General features: G+C 54.5%; 1 long non-coding RNA gene across 1 annotated transcript; it reads left to right on the top strand.

Annotated features, from left to right (window-relative positions):
• The first annotated feature begins 251 nt into the window (after nucleotides 1-251).
• On the top strand, nucleotides 252-9,736 carry LOC140641533 (uncharacterized). The gene is made up of 2 exons (XR_012038074.1): nucleotides 252-3,357; nucleotides 8,675-9,736. It is a non-coding gene; the product is annotated as an uncharacterized lncRNA (long non-coding RNA).
• Nucleotides 9,737-11,170: the final 1,434 nt, after the last annotated feature.

Genomic DNA, 11,170 nt, shown 5'->3' with positions numbered 1-11,170 from the left:
AACGCCCCTTCCTTCCCTCATTAGCACCGGGCATTGCCGTCTCCTATGCCCTGGCCAACCTGCTCAGGGAGAATGACCCCATGGCTTTGATTCACCCTCTTGATCCTCTGTCATCTCTTTGCATTTCTTCCATGAACTGCCGCTGGCTCTTTGGATTGTTTTTGATGATATCCACCCCTCAGAGCTTTCTCCAGGAGACTAAGACTCGGGGAACACAGGCGACTTGCCATTTTGTGTTGGACAGAGTGGATCTCTTGCCAGGTTACTGAGAACACGCTGTGTCAGGCAGGACACGGTAATTCTTAGGTAATCCTATGATTTAGCTGTGGTTCACAATGAGAACCTGGGATCTGCAGGGGCAAACTCACATATATATCTAGGGTTCGCACATGAAACGGTATTAACCGCTAGATTTATTAGTTCTGACCGAAGGTGGGGACCCTGCGTAAGAGGCCATTCTGCACCGTTCATGAGAAAGAATGACTCCTTGCCTACCAGGATAGTTTACTTACCTACCAAAAAACCTGAAAAGCTTTGAGTTCACATTTTTCCTCATTCATCCCAAAAGGTGTTGCCTCAGGCCCATTCTCAGGGTGGAAATGAGTTGCGACACTACCCCACATTCCTGGAGTGATGTGTGTATGTGAGTAGTGTGCGTGTTTGTGTGTCTGACATGAGACTGAGTCACTGTGTGCCAGGCTTCCCCAGGAAGGAGGCTGCAGGCACAGATGGAGGGCTCTTGGGACAGAGGAGGAGGCGATGGCCCTGCAGGAAGAACCCCTTCCCAGCCCAGGAAAGCCCAGTGTGCAGGGAGAAGCCCAGCGTCCTCACAAACCTGTAGGGTGCTGGGTGGCTGCCACCCTAGGTGTGGACAGGGGAGCAGAGGACCTCTCAGAATATGCTACTCAGCGTTAGCCCCTCAGGATCACCGTGTGGCCCTGGGGAGCGATGGGGGCAGGTTCCCATGAAGACAGAGATCCAATTTCCCACCAGCTGAGTGGGATGGAGACTTCGACTCAGATTTCATTTGATTCGGGGGAAAAATGAGACATTTCTAGCATTCCCACATGAATGCTTGCAAGTTCATTTTTACGACACAGAAAGAATGTATCTTAGGCAGTTACTATGTATCTAAGGTATTAATCAACAAAAGATGCAAATGAATAAAATATTTTTAGCTTAGCGAGCACATGGATAAATGGGTACCAGACCACTAGACAATGAGGGTTTGATTGAAACTTTGCATCTGGTTCCTATTAACTGAATTGGAGACAAAATCCTCATTCAAGGTTTCCTGCCAGTTAATTTAAAAAGCAATTTGGATTTCATGGGCCTCAGCTGAAGGGTGGTTTCAGGGCTCCCATAGGCTGTGACGAGCTTGTCAGGCTCCTAATTTCTTTTCTGTGTTGTAAAAGCAATAACAGCCGCCTCTCAAATACGACGTGTAGCATTCCACTGCACATCCGTCGGATGGAGACCCTCGTTTCCGCAACCGTTCCCCGCGGCGGGCCCCTGGGAAGCCGTCGACTGCTTGCTGCTAGAAATAATGACAGCCACGCCTGGCTGTGCAGTTGCTGCCGACCACGGCCTGCCTCCCGAGGGCCTGCGCCATCTGCCCTCGGCAGGGCCTGCCCTCAGCTGCCTTCGCGGAGTGCTGGCGAATCTCCTTACTCTCCACGGTGCTTGGCAAAAGGGCCTATCATTGTTCTAATTTATACTTTATGATCACTAATGATCCTGAGCATTTTCCCATGTGCTTATTAACTAGCCGTTTGGCCGGTATTGTGAATCCACTTCAGTGGCAGCTGGCTGGTGCATTTCAACCACTTCCCACTGACGTACAAGGGAGACGCAGAAGCAGCCCATTTCCCCGGCCTGCTCAGGTCTGCTCACACGATGGGAACGGGAATCAAGATTCTCAACAAATGCATCTGCAGCTCAGAGCGGCCCCTTCCCAGCGTGCATCCCCACGCTCCCCTGCTGGTGTCCACGGAGCCTCTGGGTTCCCGGCCTGCTTCTGGCTCCTGCAGCCTCCCCTGGGTCATCTTAGGAGCCAAATTCCTGCACACACAAAGGGGCTTATGTTCAGTGGTTTTTGAGACTCATTTTTAACTGGTTAATGATGGAACCAGACAACCTAAGCTGTTTAGAAGGCTGCTTAAGAAGTTGGGATTTTTGGGGCACCTGGCTGGCTCAGTCGGCGAAGCATTTGCCTTTGGTTCAGGTCATGATCCCAGGATCCTGGGATCAAGTCCCTGCTCAGGGAGGGCCTGCTTCTCCCTCTCCCTCTGCTCCTCCCCCTGCTTGTGCTCTGTCTCAAACAAAATCTTTTTATGCCCCCCAAGGAAAATTTTATACAACTCAATGCACAAATTATAGTGTGCCCTTCACGGTGTTTTGACAAGTGATCCACCTGTGTGACCTGACCTTTATCAGTGGGACATTCACATCACCCCAGAATACTCCACGGTTCTTACCCGTCAATCCTTGTCTCACCCCACATGCAACCACTGGGCTGATTCTCTTTCCCTCTAGAGATCAGGTTTCCTGGTTCAAGAAGTGAATTAATATGGGATCATAAGGTGTGTGCCCTTCTGTGTCTGGCTTCTTTCACTTGCTGTAACATTTTTGAGACCCATCTGTGTTGTTGAACGTATTGGCTGTTAGTTGCACTCTGCAGTTGAGAAGTATTTCACCATATGACTGGATCACTGTTTGGACCCCCTCCTGTTGATGGACTGCCGGCTTGTGTGGGGCTGTTGTGAATACAGCTGCTGTGAATGTTCCATGACAGCTCTTCCTGTGGATGTAGGCTTTTCATCTCTTCAATCCTAGATATTTGTCCAGGAGGGAAAAGGCTGTGTCACATGGTAGGTTTGTGTTGAGTTTTAAGTGAAGCTTCCGGAACCTTTCCCAGGATGTTCCCACTGTTCAACGCTTCCCCCTCCGCAGTGCTTGGCAGTTCTGACGGCTCCGTGTCCTCGCCAACATTTGACATTGTCAGCCTGTCATTTTTAGCTATCCTGGTGGGTGTGTAAGCAAAAGCCCTTTTCAGCTATAATTTATACTTCCTGGTGACTAATGATGGTGAGTCCTTTTTCACACTAACACTGTCTTGATCATGTGCTTACAAACCCCTGAATCCACCCCAGCTTTGTGGGGGCATCCTGGAGAGCTTGTCAAGAGTCACATTCTGAAATTCTGTTTTAAGCAGTGTCTTCATGAAGTGTAGGTGGGGATTCTTGATTCCGGTGTGGAATCTGTAGACAAAGAGCCTCATACAAATTCCAAGTACCCAACAGAAGTGGGATCCTAAAGGGGCAGCAGAGCTCAGGTCTGGAGTTGAGTGAGAGGAAGGTGAGTAAGAGGACCAGTAGGACCATGGGGCCAATGGGATCATGGGGCCGTTGGGGTCAGGGGGGCCATTGGGGTCATGGGGCCAATGGGATCATGCAGCCATTGGGATCATGGGGTCTTTGTGGTCATGGGGGTCCTTGGGATTATGGGGGCCATTGGGATCATGGGAGGCTTTGGGATTATAGGAGTCATTGGGATCATGGGGTGATTGGGATGATGGAGCCATTGGAATCATGGAGGGCATTGGGATCATGGGAGGCTTTGGGATTATAGGAGTCATTGGGATCATGGGGCCATTGGGATCACAGAAAGCAATAGGATCATTGGGCCAGTAGCACCATGAGGCCAATGTGGTCAGGGGGCCAGTGAGGACCATGGGGGCTAATGAGTCCATTAGTCCTGTGATTTCTGGGTCTTTTGTCCACCTCCATGGATCAGTAGGGGGCTGTGTAGAGATGTTTGGGCTGGCCTAACAATACAGGGATATTTGCCCAATTATGACAATAGATTTTTTTTCTTATGAATTATTATGTAACATTTGTACAATAAACATGTTCAACCTTTTCTTGTACTTACTATAAAGACTCTCCCATTCTGATGTTTAAGATTCCAGCTTCTCTCATCATGACTCCCCTGCATGGGGATGAAATTGTGACGGTCTTAGATATTGATGCCTAAGTGAACACGTCACTTCTCATGTATCCATCACTCTGCTGTTACTGACAACCGTGACTAAGCAAAGGCTTTAACGTAGGTACTTCATCACTCAGGAAGATTGGGTCTCCATGCTCAGCCGTCCTCAAGGCAGAGCATCAGGCGGAGTGAGCACTTGCATGGAAAGACCTGCCTTGCTAGCAACCCTAGATCCTTTGCCAAACCCCCTGCTCCAAACAGCACATATTATGCAAAGTTGGGCTTTTATGAAGTTACAAAATGAAGAGTGATAAATATATATTAAAGATCATATTTATTTATTTGAGGTGCAGGGGGCAGAGGGAGAGAATCTCCAGCAGACTCCCCACTGAGTGAGGAACCCACCGCAGGGCTCGATCCCAGGACCCCGAGATCACAACCTGAGCCAAAATCAAGACTCTGACACTTAACCAACAGAGTCACTCAGGTGCCTCCAATTTTTATATTTTAAATGGATCTTGTTAGGTGAGAATTCTCTAGAGTATTCATTCAGATTTCAAATTCTTCCCCCATCAAAACATAAATCAATTGTCAGAAGTTGGCCAGGTGACTCATCCCAGCAGGCAGCACAGACTTGGTGAGAGCAGGGCCTCCCCAGACGCTGGAGTCTTCCTCCCCTAGGAGACATATGTGACAGTGTGAGCCAGCAAGTGCACTGGGGACACCCTGCTTAGTGTTGGTCCTGAGTGGCCGGCAGAGCCTCATGGGGCTGAGGGAGCCTGGATGTTCGTGTCCCCTCAAAATGCACATGTTGAAACCTAGCCCCAGTGCGATGGGGTTAGGAGGTGAGGCCTTTGGGAGGTGAGTAGGTCCTGAGGGTGGAGCCCCATGAATGTGACCAGTGTCCTCATCAGGGGCTTCTTCCACCGCGTGAAGGAAGGGGCTCCTTCCTCTGCCCAGCAGGATGGCAGCCTCCATGAACCGGGAAGCTGGTTCTCCCCAGGTGCAGAGCACGCCCCACCTTGATCTCCACGTCCAGCCCCCAGAACTGTGAGGCACAGGTGTCTGCTGTTTAAGCTGCCGCTCTGTGATGCTTTGTTACAGAGACCTGGGCTAAGATGGGGGCTCGTTTGGGGTCCTTCTGCTCTAGCGCTGGCTACCCTGCAGGGACCAGGAGAATCTGTGAGAGTGCAAGTGACTGCCTCAGCCAGCTCGGGCGGCCGTGACAGATGCTGCAGACTGCGTGGCTCACACAGGAATGTACTCCTCTCAGTTCTGGAGCCTGGAGGTCCGAGATCGGGTGCCCCCCAGTTTGGTTCCCTAGTGAAGGCTCCTGCTGGCTTGCAGGTGGGCACCTCCCACTGTGTCCCTGCATGGAGGTGAGACAGAAGCTTTCTGGTTTCTCCTGGTAAGGGCACCAATCCCATTGTGGGGCCCCACCCTCATCACCTCATCTGAACCCAATTACCTCCCAAAGGTGGTGCCTCCAAGCACCACTCAGGGCTAGACCTTCAACACATGATTTTCCAGAGGACACAATTCAATTTACTCTGACCCAAATCCCTGTCTTTCTGGCACACAAGATGCCTCCATTCCACATCACCTGTCCATTACTCCACCTGCCCATCCTACATCACCTACCCATCCTATGCCATCTGCCCATCCCATATCACCTGCCCATCCCATATCACTTACTCATTACTCCATCTGCCCATCCCATGCCACCTGCCCCATCCCACACCACCTACCCATTCCATCCACCTGCCTATCCCATGCCACCTGCCCCATCCCACACCACCTGCCCCAGAGTCTTAATTCATTCCAGCACCATCACTTCTCAGCCTTTTGGCTAAGATCAAGTGTCATTCCTGTACCAGCTCTCCACTCTGCCATCTGAAGCCCCATCTAAGTCAGATGCAGGTTATACTTGAGGTGTAATTCATCCTGAGGAGAAATCCCCTCCCCCCCAGCAGTGATCCTGTGACACTGGACAAGTTGCATGAGACAGCCCTAGGATGGCCATTCCCATTCCAAAAAGGGAGTACTTGGAAAGAAGGAAGGGATGATGGGTCCCAAGCAGGCACAAAACAAAATAAGGCAGATTCCAGCAAACTGTGAGGCTTGAGAATAATCGTCTTTGGTTTGATGCTCTGCCTTCTGGACCTGGGGTGATTACAAGAGGTGTATTATTATCAGGAATTGGCTTCCACCCTGGAGGCTGAGAAGTCCAGGACCTGCAGTCGGCAGGCTGGGGACCCAGAAGAGCTGACAGTGTGGCTCCTGTCCGAGCCCTCCTGAGAAGGCAGAGGGAGCAAATTTGCCTTTAATTCACCTTATGTGCCATTCAGACCCTCCTCCTCTGCACCCACTGAGGAAGACGGCCTGCCTTGCTCAGTCTGCAGATCCCAATGCGACTCTCCTACAGAAACACTTGGCAACCTGTTGGGCCACACGTCTGGCCACCCCAGCCTAGTCCTCATCAAAAACTAGCCATCACAGCGACTGACCCACTGACTGATGGCCAGGGGGGCTCTCTGGGCTGTGGGGACTATAAGGCAGGGTTGCATGCTCCCCAGGGCACCCCCACTTAATCCATCCCCCACTGAAGCCCCCAAATCTGCTGGGGTGGTTTCTCAGGGCAGTTGTAAGGGGGATGAAGGGGAAGGGGATGGCAAGGGTGGGGAGACACCAGCGGGACGACCTGGAGATGCCATCGCACCTGCCGGGCCTCCTCCCACGTCTTCTGGCTCAGATGCCAGCCAGGTCAGGACGAAACAGAGTGAACAGCTGAAGCCATAGCAGCCAGCTTCTCTCCTGGGTGACTGTGCATCCTTCACCTGTCAGCACTGCAGAGGGGCCAGTCGCAAGCCCGCTGAGCATCCCCTACAGGGAAGCTGCTGGCCCATGTGTCCCCAGCTGGACGAGGGTTGGATGAGACTGTCTCAGGGACTTGCGTTCTGAAGGAACTTGCCATGTCCCTGTGCTGTCCCCCTAGGGTTTCCTTCGTGCACCTGTGTCCTCAGCAAGCATGTTACCCGATCACGGCAAGGGGCGCGGCTTTACACACCTGGGCGCCCTTTATTATTTACAGCCCCGACCAAGGGCTGTCACTTGTGCTTTTACTAGGTTGGGACCCATCCTGGCTTCTTATCAGTCCAACTGCTGGGATGTGGGCAGCTTCAGACACGTTTGTTTCTGTTCCAAAGTGCAGACAGGGCGGGGAAGGAAGGCTCAGCCGATGTGAGAGAAGGCGCCGGTTGAAATAAGGCGGGCAGGGGGAGTGGAAGGGTGTGGGTTCAGGACGCCGCCCCGGGCCCTTGTTACTTATTTCCTGAAAAACTGTGAATTCCCATGGTGGCTCTCACGTAACCTGTCTGGGGACGAGTCAGTCCCACACCCAGCAGAGGGTGTGTGAGGGGCTGGGAGTTCCCAGCAGAGGCCATGGTGCCCGGTGCAGCCCCTCGGAGCTGGGGACCCGAGCAGAGCTCCTGTGGATGCTTGTGGCCCTGCCGGTGGGAGGCGCCTGAGCCCGGGGCAGGCCAGACACCCGGGTCAGTGCCCTCGGAGGATGGCCCTCAGGTGTCCCCCCTGTCTCTCTGAGGCCCCAGGTGCCGCTAAAGGACCCTACCCCGGACTTGGCTCCTCCCCCTTCACTTCCTGCCTGTGGGCCCTGCTCTGGGTTACCTCCCAACTCCCGTACTGGAGTCAGCGCGCGGGGACCCAGCCGAGAGACCTACGGTCTAGACTCAGAAATCAGCAAGATCTTGCTGTGCTCCGTGCATCTTGTCCCTCCTTTCTGCAGTATTTTAAAGCAAATCCCAGACTTAATGAAATGACGTTACATGGATGGAATCCCCTCCAGGGGAACAGTGGGCCCACTCCTGGTCACGGCTCCCCCACCGTGTCAGCACCGGTGTGACCTCCTTCCATTCGCCCCACCCCGGCCACTGCCAGCCTGATTCTCACGCGTGCCATCGGCAGACGAAACGAGGACACACCGCCTTGTCCCATCACTTCTCTCCTTTTTTTTCTTTTTTTTTTTACAGATTATATTTATTTATTCATGAGAGACAGAGAGGGAGAAAGAGAGAGAGAGAGAGGCAGAGACACAGGCAGAGGAAGAAGCAGGCTCCGTGCAGGGAGCCCGATGCAGGACTCGATCCTGGGTCTCCAGGATCACGTCCTGGGCCGAAGGCGGTGCTAAACCGCTGAGCCACCTGGCACCTGGGCTGCCCTCCTTTTTTTTTTTTTTTTTTTTTAATATTTTACTTATTTATTCATGAGAGACACAGAGAGAGAGAGAAGCAGAGACACAGCAGAGGGAGAAGCAGGCTCCATGCAGGGAGCTGGACGTGGGACTTGATCCTGGGACTCCAGGATCACGCCCCGGGCCAAAGGCAGGCGCCAAACCGCTGAGCCACCCAGGGATCCCCTCATCGCTTCTCTCCTAATGCGTAAACCCGGGCTTCAGATAGTGGGCAGGCGCGAGGAGCTATGGGAGGAAGAGTCCTTTCGAAAGGAACAGGCTTTCATTTGACAAGAGACAGGGAACGAGAGAGAGAAATCCCGCCTTAGCAAGCAAGCCCAAACCACGCCCGCCGTGGGCGAGTAGTTTGCCACAAGACACAGAGAAGGACGTGAGTTGGCATCATGGTTGCTTTTGAACGTCGTGGCTTTCTTTCAGCTCGGTGGGGTGTCGGCTCCCGGGGCAAGGCAGGCTCTCCACGTTGGTCCTGAGACTGCTTGGGTGGAAGAGGTGAGCGTGCGCTAAAGGCTTCCTGAGTAAATGGAGTGGACCAGACCCTCGTGTGCCCCGCTCTCCAGAAGGTGGAAGAGAACACGGGCGAGCGTGCACGCTGCCTGCACCGGTTGGCCGCGGGGGGAGTCCATGAGAAATGAGCTACTTCGTTTGTGAGAGCCCATGAACCCACCTGACAAGCCCTGAGAGCAGGCCAGATGCTTGTCCCACTTATGTCCACCGGGGACCAGGCAGGAAGAGACAGGTGGGAACAATCTGCACAGTTGGGGAAACTGAGGCCAGGATCTTCCTGATGGGGGCTGATTTGGTCGTGGTGCTGGGGGACCATACACCATTTTACCAGCTTCTGAAGCATGCATTCGGGGGCCGCGCCCTTTGTGCCTTGTTATCGCCTCCTGCTGAGGCCGCACTGCCCGGGGAGGGCCAGGGCCTGTCAATGGAGGGCCTTGTGCAGTGCTGGGTGGCCTGTGGCACCAGCGAACTTTGGGGGGCATTTTGCACGGGCTCTGGGCATCCTGTGGTTTGGAGCTTTGTAATGGGGCCTCTTTGCAGAGCAGCCCCTGGAGGGGGGAAGGGCCCCTGGAGGTGACAGCTGAATGAGGGCCTGTGTGTTTGCGTTGCTGCCGATTTGTGATGCCTGCTTCATGCGTCGTCATGACCCACAGGGTAGCGTGGGAAGGCATCAAAGCAGGGGTCGTGACAAGGCTGAGTGGGTGTCAGCGCCAGCAGCTGGGAATCTGGGGAGCCGCCCTGGTGACAAAGGCCATGGTGGGGACCCACGTTTCCAGAGGCCCAGTGGGTGCACAGGGTGCCCGGGGCCCACAGCCGCCCTGGGGCAGGGCTGCCTGACCCCAGCAGGTGCAGCCTGGGGACACAGGCCTGTCTGTCACCCCTCCTGCCTGCTTGGAGGACCACAGGACAGACAAGGAGAGAACTCAACAGGCACGTGTAGGTCAAAAAATAAAGCTTAATTCTTGGAAAACAAAACCCAGCGTCGTTCGTGAGAACATAGTAAAGGTGGGCTTAGGCAGGAGGCACAGAGAACGCCAAGTCCCTCTGAGGGCTGGTCTGTCATTTGAGCTGTTGGCCTCTCTCTGCAGGGGCTCCTTGAGCCCCTGGGTCATGTCCCAGCAGACCCGTGAGGCTCCCTCTGTGCAGCCCGCGTTGGGGAGACCTCTGGGACCCGGAGGAAGGTCCTGGGACATGTCCCCCCGCAGCATGGGCCCCCGAGCCTCATGGTGGTGGTTATTTTATTCTCTGTCCTGCACATTCAAATACAACACCTTGCTGCAGCCACTCTGAGCCGTCTCTAAAGCCAACCTCACCAGAGTGACAGAGGCTGTCTGTGATGGGCTGAATTGCATCCCCTCAAAATCGGGGGTTGAGACCTAACCCCCAGTGCCTTGGAATGTGGTCATATTTGAGGGAAGGTCTCTTCAGAGGTCATATGCGTTGACCCTAACCCCATATGATTGGTGTCATTGTAAGGAGATGAGGACACAGACACACAGGGAGTGACGACCATGTGAGGACACAGGGAGGATGGTGTCCACCTGCCAGGAGAGGCGTCAGGGGAAACCAGCCCTGCCTGCGCTGGGACCTTGGACTGCCCGCCTCAGGGACCAGGAGGGGATCATATGTTGTCAGGCACCCTGGGGTGCTGGTCTGGTGCTCCCCCACAAGGCACATGCACCCTCTCCCTCGTGTGCCCCCAGACCCTGGACCTTGGCAGGAATGCTTCTCCCTGCCACCCCCCCGGTGGGGCCCCTCTGCACCCACCACAAGCCTCTCTGAGAAATAGTTTCTACGAATACCTAAGAAAGGTTTGCCAAGTAGAGGATTCGGTCATGAGGACTGGCAGGCCAGCCTGGCCCGGGCCGAGGGTCTGCTTCTGGAGAGCAGAGCTGTCATCGGGGACAGGGAGAAGCAGGCTGCACTCCAGGTCGGGCCCCAGCGTCATGCAGGATGAGGAGCAGGAGCAGCTGATTGCAGAGCCCTGCCCTGCTGGGCGGAGGAGGCCGCGGTGTGCAGCACAGACTGGGGGGTCAGACATGCGCCGCCAGCAGGGGAGCTCCTCATTCCATGGGACTGAAGGCTCGTCTGCACCCCAGTCCCCAAATCCCCCCGAGGTCTGAGTAATCTGCCAGCTTCATCTCCCAGCACGGCCAAGACGGCCTTGCGAGAAGACCGGTCTTACTTTATTCCCAGAACTTAGTGGAGCAGGGAGCACTGGTGTGGGTGCGTCTGCGGCAGCCTCTCCAGCGGCTCCCCCCATCCCGCTGATGCCAGCCTCCCCCCACCCGCTGGCGTGAGCTCTGTTCCCGGCTGCGTTCGCTGCGCCCTGTCCCGCCCGCATCCATGCAGCATGGTTTTCTTGGGTTCCTCGGAGCCACAGGGAACGAGTCCCTGAATGCTGAGTGG

The sequence above is a fragment of the Canis lupus genome, chromosome 1 (assembly GCF_048164855.1).
Source record: "Canis lupus baileyi chromosome 1, mCanLup2.hap1, whole genome shotgun sequence".
Taxonomy (NCBI): domain Eukaryota; kingdom Metazoa; phylum Chordata; class Mammalia; order Carnivora; family Canidae; genus Canis; species Canis lupus.
Note: the sequence above shows the minus strand (reverse complement) of the source record. Positions and strands in the feature narration are given on the sequence as shown.